Source organism: Lynx canadensis, chromosome D4 (assembly GCF_007474595.2).
Source record: "Lynx canadensis isolate LIC74 chromosome D4, mLynCan4.pri.v2, whole genome shotgun sequence".
Taxonomy (NCBI): Eukaryota; Metazoa; Chordata; class Mammalia; order Carnivora; family Felidae; genus Lynx; species Lynx canadensis.
The window spans coordinates 72,212,058-72,226,685 of NC_044315.2; the positions used below are offsets into that span (position 1 = coordinate 72,212,058).

The 14,628-nt window shown below is 41.0% G+C and overlaps 1 protein-coding gene across 17 annotated transcripts in view; it reads right to left on the reverse strand.

Moving 5' to 3' along the window:
- Positions 1–14,628, reverse strand: part of SUSD1 (sushi domain containing 1) — a 288,718-nt gene that overhangs the window by 199,780 nt on the left and 74,310 nt on the right. The gene's annotated exons all lie outside the window — the stretch shown is intronic.

The following is a 14,628-nucleotide window of genomic DNA, read 5'->3' on the forward strand; positions in this document are numbered from 1 at the left end:
ACAGAAAGCAATCACTGCTACATTTCTTTGGAAGGATTAACGAGAATAGCAAGAAAAACACTGAATTGAAAGAGGTCATACATAAGCAGGTATCAGTACCTATTATAAAGCTACAACAGTGTTTCTCTACCTTTTTTCATTACAGCCCCACAAGCAGCCTTTTATTTTTTTAATTTTTTAATATAATTTATTGTCAAACTGGCTAACATATAGTGTGTAAAGTGTGCTCCTGGTTTTGGGGGGAGATTCCCGTGGTTCATCGTTTACATACAACACCCAGTGCTCATCCCAACAAGTGCCCTCCTCATCGTCCATCACCCACTTTCCCCTCTCCCAAACCACCCCCCCCCGCCCACTCTCTGTTCTCTGTATTTAAGAGTCTCTTATGGTTTGCCTCCCTCCCTCTCTGTTTGTAACTTTTCCCCCCTTCCCTTCCCCCATGGTTTTCTAACAAATTTAAACCCTAGAGGAGAAAGCAGGCAACAACCTATTTGACTTCAGCCACGGCAATTTCTTGCTTGACACCTCTCCAAAGGCAAGAGAATTAAAAGCAAAAATGAGCAGCCTTTTTAAACAGTTTTCCCCTAATCTCTCACCTTCTATAAAAATTTAATACCCCCAGATATGCTGTATGTTTCTTATGTACTATATGTTTACCTGTGCTTCATATATAAAAAGAATAAAATTCTCTCGCCCCTCAAGAACAAATTTTTGCCCCCTTGTGGGTGATTTTGCCCCCAGGGTGACATCACCCACACTGAGAATATGCTAGAGTAGTTAAACAGAACTGTTTCACTGGTTAAATTCAGTTGCATCTTGGTCAGAGGGCAACTCTCACCCTAGGTCCCCTTCCCTCCACTCAGGGGGCTTATGGTTTGGACCACAGGCAGGTTGAACCCGTGATGTGTTCAAATGGGGAGAAAAGGATCCCCAATAGAACCAGTCCTGAATCTCTTCTTACCCTGCTCTCTGACCCCTTGCTATGGAAAGTACATGCCCTGTCCCTCATACCAATATTCCTTCCCTGCTTCATTTTTAGTGGTCACTCTGCCTACTCTTTCTCTCCCTTCCCCACCCAGAAGGCCAACCTAATCAAGAATCCTGCAGTTGAAAAACCAGACCTGCAAGAATGCCTCACAGAAGAGAAGAGTTGGTTCCTAGTTCATCAACTTCTTTGAAACTTTGTTTCTACTTCAGTAATGTGAGGGAGCAACTCTGGGCAAAACCAGTCATTACTTCCTCTGTGCCCCCATAGTACCTGCAAATACCTCAATTACACGTTATGCACCGTATTATTATTGATTCTGTCTATTGCCCCCACTGAACTGAGAGACACGGTTTCTGCCCTTAACATGTATTTAATCTAGAAAAAGAGTTATACCCTATATCTGTATAATAAAAATATAAGGGCATATATAATAAATGTCATAAAGTAAATTTAAATAATAGTTAACATCTCACAGATGCTTGTTGTGAGTGAGGTATTGTGCTGGTTCCCCATAACCCACTTATTTTCACAACAAACCCATGATATAGGTATTGCTACTCCCATTTTTACAGTTAAAGCAACTTAGGCACATAAAGGTTTAAGTAATTTGCCCAAAGGCATACAAAGAGTAAGAGATCTGAGATTTGAGTTGGATAGTCTGACTCCAGAGTGTGTCAAACTATTACACATACTTCCCTGGAGCAGAGTATAGAAATTCAGAAAGAAAATTTATTTTCAGTTGGAGAGACTGTAGAAGAAGGGGGGATGGGAATATTAGGAACTAAATAAAAAAGGGGCGGGGGTTCCACGTAGAAGAGCGAGCATGAGCAAAGATACGGGGGTGGAAAAGTTAGCACTTGAGAATTTATTCTAGATTAGTGCTGCAATTTGTTCAATGATAATGGTGGCCAGTTAAATCCAAATCTCTCAACACCTTTCCCAAAATATTCTTCAGATCAACAAGAAGAACAAACAAATCAACATAAAACCAGTGCTGTCATACTAACCAGAAGACAGAGAATATAAGAAACTTTAAGTTGCCTTTTAATAGAAGAATAAATGCCAAATTCCAGCAAAGCTATCTCTCAACCTCCCACAAGTCACTGTAGAAAGTAGGGGGCTCTGAAAGAGCAGGGAAAAGAGAAGAGGGAAATGAGGGCCTGAACGTGAGCCAGATTCACTCCCAGAAGGAGAAATTCCATCTTCAGTGTGAAAATACTGAAAGGAAAATCTGGTGTACCACAGGACTGTCTACAAGCAAAGGGTGAAAGTCTAGGACACTTCAGGTAGTGGCATGAAAAAGGCACTGCTTCTGGGATAGAAGATGATTCAGTGGAAAGAACTGGTGTCCTGGGGAGACGAAGCAGTGATGAGAAAAAGCAAGGGGGAATGTAAGATCCTACAAGACAAAAGGGAACCCCAAAATAAAACAATATATAACTCATCCCCACACTCACCAAAAAAACAACAAAAATATCCTTTAAAGAAACTGCACTTCATTGAGTAACAGAAGAGGGCACTCTTAACCTAGAAATATTATTAACCATTCTAAACTACCAATGTTATATAATTAATATACAAAAGCAGTGTTTAGAAAAGAAAGAAAGAAAGTGAAGAAGGTGATAATCAAAATATTTCAGCTTATGAAAAACTACAATTTTTAAATAACCCCCAAACTAGAATTAAAAAAAAAAACAACCCTATGACACAATTAATTGAAATAAATATCCTCAAATAAGCACTATGGGTCAGAAATTCAAAAACTAAGAACAGAAATAGACACAAAGCAGACAGAAAATGAGACAAAAGTGACTGAATTCAGGAAACAAGCAAAAGGAAAAGACAAATCTGTATCAGAAATAAAGCTAAAATGTCGTCAGACCCAAAGAAGGATTAGAATAAAAAATTAATAAGGGGCATTGAAGAAATACAGGAAACCAACCAAAAAGAAAAAAAAAATGATATTAAAAAGAAGTAGCAAGGAGCAAAATTCAAGTGGTTGAAACAGAATATAAGCAGAGATCCAACATATGTATAATTGAAGTCTCTAAAAGAAAAAGAATATTAAAGCAGAATATTTAAAACTATAATCCAGGATAAGTTTACAAAAATCAAAAGATCTGAATATAAATACTGAAAGGTCCCACTCTATACCTGAGAAAGCTCATCCAGAACAATCAAATCTAAGACTTAGCCAAATAAAATTATTACACCTTAAAGATAAAGAGGGGCACCTGCGTGGCTCAGTTGGTTGAGCGTCCGACTTCAGCTCAGGTCATGATCTCACAGTCTGTGAGTTCGAGCTCTGTGTCAGGCTCTGTGCTGACAGCTCAGAGCCTGGAGCCTGTTTCAGATTCTGTGTTTCCCTCTCTCTGCCCTTTCCCTGCTCATGCTCTGTCTCTCTCTGTCTCTCAAAAATGAATAAACATTAAAAATAAAAAATTAAAAAAAAAGATAAAGAAAAACTCCTCAGCATCTTCACTCAAGGAAATAAATAAGATCCAAAGGCAACAGAATTAAGTGGCATCAGACTTCTCAAAAGCTACATAAAAAGCAAGGCAACCAAAGAACTGAATTTTATGAAAACTCAAATCAAGAAATGTGAACCAAGAATTTTATATCCAGCCAAAACTATCAAGTATCAAGGCCACAGAGAGTTTAAAAATGTATATACATATAGGGGTGCCTGGGTGGCTCAGTCGGTTAAGTGTCTGACTTCGGCTCAGGTCGCGATCTCGTGGTTTGTGGGTTCAAGCCGTGCGTCGGGCTCTGCACTGACAGGGCACACTCGCATGCTCTCTCAAAATAAATAAATAAAAATAATAAAAATAAAGTGTATATACATATAATATTCCATATACACAAGATCTAACTATATGCTGGGTACCAGAGGGACACCTAAAACCAAGTGATTCAGAAAGACTAAATATAACATGATGGACAATAGTATCGCAGACAAATGGAAACCGTTAGAAAGTCGGGGTTGCAATCCTCACATAAGTAGAGTTCAAGTAAAAAAAAAAAAGCATTAAATATGACAAAGAACACTTTTTAATGCAAAAAACCACAATTCACAATGAAGATAAAATGCAACCACCTTTATAAAGTAAAAGAAAGCATAAGAAGGAATATAATAAATATGAAAGCAGAAATTAATGATGCGGTCGAGCATGGGTCAACAACTTCAGAGCTTTACACCCAGCGCTGAGCCTGGGGCTTGAACTCACAACCCTGAGATCAAGACCTGAGCTGAGATCAAGAGTCAGACGCGTCAGATGCTTGACCGACTGAGCCAGCCACATACCCCTAGCAACTTGTTTCTATAGAGGGTCAGATTATAACTATCTTTGTAAAAAGTTTCTGGTCCAGTTCTGTCACAACTACTCAACTCTGTCTTTGTAGCACAAAAGCAGCCATAGACATTATGTAAATAAAAGGCTCGGCCTTTTGTGTCCAATAAAATTTTATTATAGAAACAGGCAACAGGCGAGATGTGGCCCACAGGCTATAAAGAAAACAGATCTAATTAATAAAACAAAACCTTGGCTTTTTTAAAATAAGAGACCAACTGCCAGCTAACTTAATCTGCAAAAAAAGGAAGAAAATACAAATAGAGGGAGAAATACTCATTGAAACAGAAGAAAATTCAAACGGTTAAATGAAACTACTTTGCAGACCACTCTGCAAATAAATTTAAAAACAGAGAAAATGGGCACTTCCTAGGAAAATACAGTTTTCTAAAACTGACCCCATTAGACGTAAAAAGTTTAAACAGACCATTTTCCATAAGCAAAAAACTGAGACAATTATCAAGGAACTACCCCCATGGAAAAGCCCCATGCCTGGACGGTTTCGAGGGGAAATTCTACCTAACCATCCGAGACCAGATAGTCCAAATGCTATGTAACAAAGAAGGAAACCTTTCAAATAATGAAGGGCATAATGATGAAGGAAATCTTTCAAATTCTTTTTATGAAGCAAAGAAAATACTAATGCCTAAACCTGATAAAGATGGTACAAAATAGAGAGAAAACTATAAACCAGTATCACTCATGAATACTGGCGCAAAAATGCGGAAGAAAATATTAGTGGAAACAATTCAACACCACAGAAGAAACAAATACACCATAACCAAGTAGGATTTATTTCAGGAAGAGAGAATTGGGGTGGGGAGGGGTGTAGGGGGGCTATGAGAGAGAGAGAAATTTGAAATCATACCAAAATTTAAAAGTTAAAGGAAATGAAATAAAAAAGAATATACTGTAGTTAGCTTTCCTTTGCATTGTATTAATGGACATTTTAGACTAAGGAGTAAGTGATCTTTTCTCTGATTTCAGCCTAGGAGACAGCAGTCTTGAAGTCTGTGTATACATGATTAGAATATGGAAGTCCTGGGGCGCCTGGGTGGCTCAGTTGGTTAAGCGGCCGACTTCGGCTCAGGTCATGATCTTGCGGTCCATGAGTTCGAGCCCCGCATCGGGCTCTGTGCTGACAGCTCAGAGCCTGGAGCCTGTTTCCGATTCTGTGTCTCCCTCTCTCTGACCCTTCCCCGTTCATGCTCTCTCTCTGTCTCAAAAATAAATAAATGTTAAAAAAATTTAAAAAAAAAATATGGAAGTCCTGAAAAGAGTAAGATGAACCCACTGCCTCCAAAGCCATTGAGGACCCATTTAGTGAAGCACTCCAATGTTAAATAACCTATTCATCTTTATTTACCCCATGGGTATGATACCACCAAGCTGGATCTACAATGTCATTATATTATTTTACAATGAAACAACCATTGGGGCACCTGGGTGGCTCAGTCAGTTAAGTGTCCGACTTCAGCTCAGGTCATGATCTCATGGTTTGGGAATTTGAGCCCTACATCGGGCTATGCGTTGATGGTGCGGACCCTGTTTGGGATTTTCCTTCTCTCTCTCTCATTCTCTCTCTCTCTCTCTCTCTCTCTCTCTGTCCCTACCCATTCGAGCACTCTATCTCAAAAAAAAAAAAAAAAGAAGAAGAAGAAAGGAAAGGACAGAACACCATTTACTTTCCCCATTTTTGGCATATTGCAAATGATCGGGTATTCTGTTCAAAACACACGCCAGTTTTTGGCTTGACCAGCTGCCAAGTATGAGCTTCTCAGGCTGATGGTTTACAAAAGAGGCAGAAAGACTTCAGACATAACTCTCCTACCAGAGAATACTGTTATAATATTTATCATTTTGAAGGAAACTGTCAGAAACAATGTTAAATTTTTTTACCTTTTGTTTGGACTTCAATTCTGTAAATAGGAATCAGTTATGGGGGAAGTTTTATAAGGTCAACACAGATCTCAAATTATGTGTGCTGTTAGAAAACTTAAATCATAAACCACCTTAACAGGGGCGCCTGGGTGACTCAGTCAGTTGAGCATCCGACTCTTGATTTCAGCTCAGGTCATGATCCCAGGGTCATGGGATCGAGACCCGCATCAGGCTCCATCATGCTGAGCATGGAGCCTGCTTGAGATTCTCTCTCTCTCCCTCTGTCCCTCACCCCTCTCCACCAATCATGCTTTCTCTCTCTAAAATAAATAAATAAGATTTTAAAGATAAAATAAGCCACCTTAACAGTCATGATTTTCTACCAGGCAATAGAGGGAAGACTATACTGTTTCCCTCTTTTTGTTTTTTAGAAAATGTACCAACAGTATTTTAGAAGTAACTGAGTGCATGCACTCCTCTGCTAAAGAGAACAACAACAACAATAACAACAACAAAAAGAAATATGTTATTCAAGGACACCTGGGTAGCTCAGTCGGTTAAGCGTCCGGGTTTGGCTCAAGTCATGATCTCGCAGTTTGTGAGTTGGAGCCCCGTGTCAGGCTCATGCTGCCAGCTCAGAGCTTGGAGCCTGCTTCAGATTCTGTGTCTCCCTCCCTCCCTCCCTCCCTCCCTCTCTCTCTCTCTCTCTCTCTCTCTGCCCCTCCCCCACTTATACTGTCTTTCTCTCCTTCAAAAATAAACATTAAAAAAAAATCTCTTATTCATAAACATTATAGTTTTTAAAACACTAATTAGGAGCAGTCTAAATGGACAGTTGGCTTTGCAAGGGAAATAGTGTCAGAAAGAATGGCTAAGCATCAACTATTTTGAAAACAAAATTACTATTTTTATAACTGTTCTATAAACAGTGGTATCATCTTATCATCCTTTAGTTGTCCTTGATGTACATTCTGCATTTTATCTTAGAAGGAACAAGAAGATATAAATCTGTTCAAAGTGGGGAGTTTTACAGTCACTTTGTTGAAATTTTTCTTAAGGCAAATTTGGTATCTGGTTACACCTACCCTGAAATTTGCAGGCTAAAAGTATGTGATCATATTATGTGGAGAGAAATTTGGGGAGTTCAATCACTCATTCAACTGTGCAGGGCAAATTCAAACAATTCCCTTGGTTCAGCTCCACAGGCTCAATCTTCTACCAGAGGTGGGCAGCCTTCTGTTCAGGCACAGACCCCTGTGATTCAACCCAGAACCACTGCCTCCTCAGTACTGATGAGAGAACAGTCTGAAGCTCAGTGACACCTACCATGTATCAGATCTCCATTGAGAAAAACAATATTTAGGACACATGGACTCCAGTCATCCCTCCTCATAATCTAAAATAATCTAATCCTCCCCTGAATCAAGCCAGATCATCAAAGCACACGCACTTTTAAGGCATCTTTCCTTGTCCACTCCACACTGAACTGTGCTTTCCTGTAATATGAGCCATGCTGACGAGCAATAAAAGAAACAGCCTCATAAAATCCTCTCAAAATGCTGCTTGTACATTTCACTACCATGAAACCCCCTAGAATTGGAATTCCCATCTGATCACATTGTTGAAAAAAATTGTACGTCTCCCGAGAAACACAGCCTTGTTGTTACCTGAAGGACAATGTAATGGCTCCCTTTCTGATTGGATGGGTCGAAAACTAAACCTAAATTTATGAGCCACGAATGAACAAATAGGTTGTAAGGATATGGATTAGTCCAACCTTATTCCTACATACTTCGTTATGCCCCTGACTTTGTTTTCATTCTTCTTTAGCTTACATATCTAACTCATTTTATTTTCTATACCCAGGCAGGTCACTTAAAGTTTTTCCTAGAAAACCAAGATGGGATATAAGTAATACTCTTTTGTTTAAAAAATTCTATGTTTAAAAAAATTTTTTTAATGTTTATTTTTGAGAACGAGAGACAGAATACAAGCAGGGGAGGGGCATAGAGAGAGGGAGACACAGAATCTGAAGCAGGTTCCAGGCTCTGAGCTGTTGGCACAGAGCCTGACATGGGGCTTGAACTCATGAACCGTGAGACAATGACCTGAGCCAAAGTCAGATGCTTACCGACTGAGCCACCTAGGCGCCCCATAAAAAATTCTATGTTTAATATTAATGTAATAAATCACAAAGGAAAAGGTCAATAGTACTGACTGCATAAAATCTGAAACTTTTATATGTCAAAAACACCATAAACAAAATTAAAAGAAACTATAAAACAAGAAAAATGTTTGACACAAATAATAATGAAATTCTTACTATACGAATAAGTTGTTTGTATCAATAAGAATACAAAATTGGAAGAATTAAATAATAATGGTAAATAAATTGTTCAAGAAATTTGGATGTTGAGGGGCACTCGGTGGCTCAGTCAGTTGAGCATCCAACTCTTGATTTCAGCTCAGGTCATGATCTCAGAATCACAGAACTGAGCCTTTCTCTCTCTCCCTCTGCCCCTCTCCCTCACTCACAATCTGTCTCTCTCTCTCTCCAAAATTATTTTTATTTTTTTTTAAATGTTTATTTATTTTTGAGAGAGTGAGAGAGAGAAAGAGTGTACAAGTGGAGGAGGGGCAGAGAGAGCAAAGGAGACACAGAATCTGAAGCAGGATCCAGGCTCCCAGCTGTCAGCACGGAGCCCGACATGGGGCTCAAACCCAGGAACCGCAAGATGATGACCTGAGCTGAAGTCAGATGAGCCACTTAAGAGCCCCTCTCTTTCTCCAAAATTAAGAAAGAAAGAAAGAAAGAAAGAAAGAAAGAAAGAAAGAAAGAAAGAAAGAAAGAAAGAAAGAAAGAAAGAAAGAGAAAAGAAAGAAATTTAAATGTTGAAATAAATGAATTTGAAGGAACCTAAAATTGCTTTCCTAACATAGACTCCTAGAACTAGAATAGAACTTTCCTGTTCAACCCTCTAACATTGCAGACATCAATAACTTTGCTCAAGTGTGTTAAAGGTTGCTATTTACCTGTCTTCCATTTCCACAAAAGGAAAGACAATTGTGGTCTGTCTCCACTCCCTACTCACTAATCCTCAAGGATGGAACAATAAATATGTAATCTCACTGGTAAGACACTACCATTCTTTGGGTCACATTTCCTAGTGGGTGGAGTTCATATATCACAGGTCACAGCCCAAACAAGACGCAGATTCTTGGTTTCTGGGACCTGCCTGTTCTCGGGTGCAAGGGGCACATATATCTCCAGTCTCCAAGAGGCAACTAACCAGACTTCACCCATTGCCCTTAGCTCGGGCTAAGCCAGGGGAGGGTCCTTTGCAGATCCAATTGCCCATACTCCTGGAGGAAACAGGAGTAGGAAGCTCCATTTGGCCACATACCTGAGCCTCATTCTCTAATATAACTTTTATTGGAAACTCTGTGTTGGAGGTAGTTATCTGGGAATTGGCCCAGGCAATAAAGTTGATATTTCTTATTTGTCATTCTATGGAAAGAAGGGGTAAGATTCAGTCTCTCCCAACTGCAAAATGCAGATACACTGACTGGACCCTGAGTTTATATAAAGACAAGAGCTATCACAGGGGAGCAAAGTACCATGGGGGAAAATGGAGACTCTCAAGTCTCTGTAGCTGAAACTGCAGGAATAGAGGAGGTAGATAATCAATTATCAGGAAAACTTCACAAACCAGGAAAAACTTCAACACGAGTTCTTAGGCATGAGCACACTGAGTTATCTTTGGCTACTTTTTTTTTTCCTTTCTATCACTTTATCACATCTTTACATTCAAGAAAGGGCCTTTAGGGGCGCCTGGGTGGCGCAGTCGGTTAAGCGTCCGACTTCAGCCAGGTCACAATCTCGCGGTCCGTGAGTTCGAGCCCCGCGTCAGACTCGGGGCTGATGGCTCGGAGCCTGGAGCCTGTTTCCGATTCTGTGTCTCCCTCTCTCTCTGCCCCTCCCCCGTTCATGCTCTGTCTCTCGCTGTCCCAAAAATAAATAAACGTTGAAAGAAAGGGCCTTTAAATTACCCAGGAGTAGCTAAGGTCTATACAGTCAGAGCAGTGCTACTCACAATGTGGACTAGGAGCACCACCGAGGCCTGGGAGCCTGCCCGAAACGAAAATCTGATGTCCCCACTCCAGATCTACTGAATCTGAACCTCTAGGGTACAGCCCAGGCACCTGTGCTTTAATAAGTTCTTTAGTTATTCTTATGTTATCACAGAGACTCCGACTGGGGATTCTACAGCAATGATTTTTCTTGCATTAAAGTAGATAAAATCCAGTGGGATCATTACAAACTCCAGTGCCAAGAAGGAATTATAAAAGATATAGGCCTAGAATCCTCTGTTTCTAGAAATGAGATCTGCCAAGTCTCAAAAAAAAAAAAAAAAAAAAAAGGAATGAAATCAGTTTACAAAACAGATTTTGTTCTCACACACAACACAAGATTAGGAGAGAATGAAGTAAAGTGAAGGAAATCACATCAAGGTGAAGAAAATTTGAAATCCTGTTGGTCCAGCTAGAAAAAATATGATAAGGATGAGGAAATGCATCCAAATGTAACTGTTCTAAAGAGCCTAGAAAAGATGGGGATATTTACTAGGTTGGGGATAGTGGCTCAAGATCATCAAGGATAAGAGAGGGACTCCTTTGGCAGACAGAAGAAAATGACACCTGCCCCAACAGGTGCCCAGATTGGGGTATCATTCTATCAAGAGGGGTCTTCTTAGCATTTTAAATAGGGAAGGCAGGGTCAGCATTAATGGGAAACTCCTCAATAACTAGAATTGTGATGCTATGTAGTTAGAGAAAATGTGGACATCCTGGGGCACCTGGGTGGCTCAGTCAGTTAAGTGTCTGACTCTTGATTTTGGCTCAGGTCATGATATCATGGTTTGTGAGAATGAGCCCCATGTGAAGCTCTGTGCTGGCAGCACAGACATTGTTTGGGATTCTCTCTCTCCCTCTCTCTCTGTCCCTTCCCAACTCATGTGTGCGCATGTGTTCTCTCTCTCAAAATAAATACTAAATAAACTTTAAAAAAATAGAAAATGTGGACATATTTAAGAAGAGAATGACTAGGGGCACCTGGGTGGCTCAGTTGGTTAAGTGTCCAACTTCAGCTCAGGTCATGAACTCACAGTTCGTGAGTTCGAGTCCCACGTTGGGCTCTGTACTGACAGCTCAGAGCCTGGAGCCTGCTTCAGATTCTGTGTCTCCCTCTCTCTCTGCCCCTCCCCAGCTTCCTCCCTCTCTCTGTCTCTCTCTCTCTCTTTCTCTCTCTCTCTCAAAAATAAAAAAAATAGGGGCGCCTGGGTGGCTCAGTCGGTTAAGCGTCCGACTTCAGCTCAGGTCACGATCTCGCGGTCCATGAGTTCGAGCCCCGCGTCGGGCTCTGGGCTGATGGCTCAGAGCCTGGAGCCTGTTTCCGATTCTGTGTCTCCCTCTCTCTCTGCCCCTCCCCCGTTCATGCTCTGTCTCTCTCTGTCCCAAAAATAAATAAACGTTAAAAAAAAAAATTTAAAAAAATAAATAAATAAAAATAAAAAAATATTCAAAAAAAATTTTTTTAAAAGAAGAGAATGACTAGAAAAATCAGTGAATTTTTCATGCACTATTAAATTAGTTTCAAGTAGCATTGTTCATGTAGCTGGAACAGCAGGTATAGCACAGGCTCTAGGGACACCTGCCTGGGCAGTGCAAGGAATTAGAACTTGAGGAAGAAGGAACAGAAAAACAGGTGCATTAGGGAGGATCCAGGGAGAAGGACAGTTGATCAGACCCAGGCCTGGGTTATAGGTTGCACTGAACAGAAATATGTACCTCCTAATGACATTAAAGGTGAGCAGGATTTATTTGAGCACAGGATGATGCTGGCAGATCCAGAACTCTCTGGCATCATTCTCTCTCTATGGAGACTTCACTGGCCAAATCCAAAGTAGTATGTCAGTAGAACAAAAATCTAAACGTGAAAACAAAAGGCAACTATAGGGAAGGAAAGTACTAACAACTAGCAAAAGGAATTGGCCAGACCTGGGGATAGAGAAGTGGGAAAAAGCAGGTTGAAAGCCTACAGTGGGCATCACCAGAGGGAACTGATGCTGGAGGCTTACCCCCTGCAGAAAAGGAACTGGTGGCCGGAAGGGCTGCTTCAGTGCCCATTAAGGAAGCTCAGGCGGCTGAGTCTTTAAAAAGTCAGTTCTAAGGAAAGGCGGGGCCTGGGTGAACACCACTAACCTAGTGCACTTCCTGGACCTCATTAGACCAGTGAAAGCACAAGTTCCAGAAACTCAAAGCAGCTCAAGGATCAGCTGAAGATAATTCTCCAGGCGACAAATGCAAAAACTCCTAACCACGAAGCAGCACTCAGAGGCAAGGCATTCAGTAATACGAACCCCAGGAGCTCAGAACTAAAACGATTCTCAAGATCTTTCTGGGGAGAGAGAAATTGAGAGAAAAGGGCAGGAAACTGCAATGGTGAAGGAGGCATGCAAGACAGTGCAATTCATTTGAAGACTTTCCTACTATTCCTCCCACTATACCGTAGGGTACCCTGCCCACAAAGCAAGGAGGGTCCTTCACTAGAGATAAAGATCTTCAGCGATGGATAGAAACAGAGCCTGAAGGAGAAATGAAAATGAAAAGGTGCTAAATACTTGAGGTGGGCACCAAGAAAGACCTGGAGCCACCGTGGCAAAGTTCTAAAATTTTCCACAGAAGAGGATTTCCCTCCCCACAAAAACATATGGCAGGACTACTGTCAGACAGAATCCAAGTAACTTTATGAGAAGAGACCATTTCCCAAACTAAGTTCAAATTCACAAGTGGTGGACTCCAAATTCCTTGGGAACCTATAGAGGCTGAAAGATCACGTGCTAGATTATACTTACCAATGGTAATTTGGGATCCACCTTGTAAGGAGAAGGTAACAATGGACTTACTTTCTGAATTTGACACCATGGGACTCTGATTATATTCAGGCTACAGTTTAGACCTCACCTCTTACCACTTTCTCCAGCTCACCCTGCTCCAGCCATATTAGCTTCCTTGACGTTCCTAGAACATGTCAAGGACATGCCTCTCTCAAGACTTTGTCACTTGGCGTCCTCCTTATGCATGGCTTACTCCCTCACTTCCTCCAGATCTGTGCTTAAATGTCACTTTATAATAGAGGCCTTCCCTGACCATTCATTGTCACTCCCTTTGCCATGCTTTATTCTTCATTTTAACACTAAGCCCCACTTAACATCTGATTTATTTCCTTACTTGTTTATCTCTCGCTATCCTGACCTCCTGACTCCCACGCCATGACAGCTGGGACTGTTTTATCGCTGCTATGATGTCAGCTATTAGAACCTGCCTGACACATAGTAGGTAAGAAATAAACATGCATTAAATGAATGCATTTATGCATCATTGGAAGTTTTTGTTCACGGTCCAAGCTTGGCAAAAAGCAAGGTGGGTCTGGACTGACTATGCACTGGGTTCATAGAGCATAATTTTGCTTTTTTCTTTTGAATAACTAAATAATTAGTGAGAAACAGTGGAATTTCTGATTAAGAATGAGGGCCCTGGAGCCAGACTGCTGTGTTCAAATCACTAGGTTTGTGATCTTGGACAAATTGTTTAACTTCTCTGCGCCTCATGATCTTTGTCTATGAAATGGGAATAATGGGGTGCCTGGATGGCTCAGTCAGTTAAGCATCCAACTCTTGAGCTTGGCTCAGGTCATGATCTCACGGTTAGTGGGATCGAGCCCTGCATCAGGCTCTGTGCTGTCACCACCGGAGCCTGCTTGGGATTCTCTCTCTCCCTCTCCCTCTGCCCCTTCCTCACTCTCTAGCTCTCTTTCTCTCTCAAAATAAATAAATTAAAAAAAAAATTTTTTTTAATGGAGGTACAGTTCACACAACATGAAATTAACCACTTTCAAGTGTACAATTTAGTGACATTTAGTAAGTTCACAATGTTGGGCAACCATCACATAATTCTGCTTTTCTTCCCTCAGAACAATGGTTAGTCTGGGAGAGAAGTATCAGGAAGGTAGGAGCAGGATCTACCCTATTCAACTGCATTCCTTCAAAGGTGGCAGCCTCTCCACCCATCAATTTATTAAACCCAATGGATTCAAGAACAAAACAATTCTGTGACCCTCCCCACTAGTGAGAGCTGTGCAGTTGACACAGCTGGCCTTTATCTGGCTTCCTCACAAGGCCACATGGCCCTTTCCTAAGAAGCCTGACCTTCATTAGGCCACTGCTCTCTATGTCGGGTTCATATGCTCACACACAGTCTAGTCATAAGGCCTCTTTGTCCCGGCTCACATTCATGATCTCCTGGAATTTGGTTCTAGTTGTCCATATGGTCTACCCTTGGAGCTCAGCT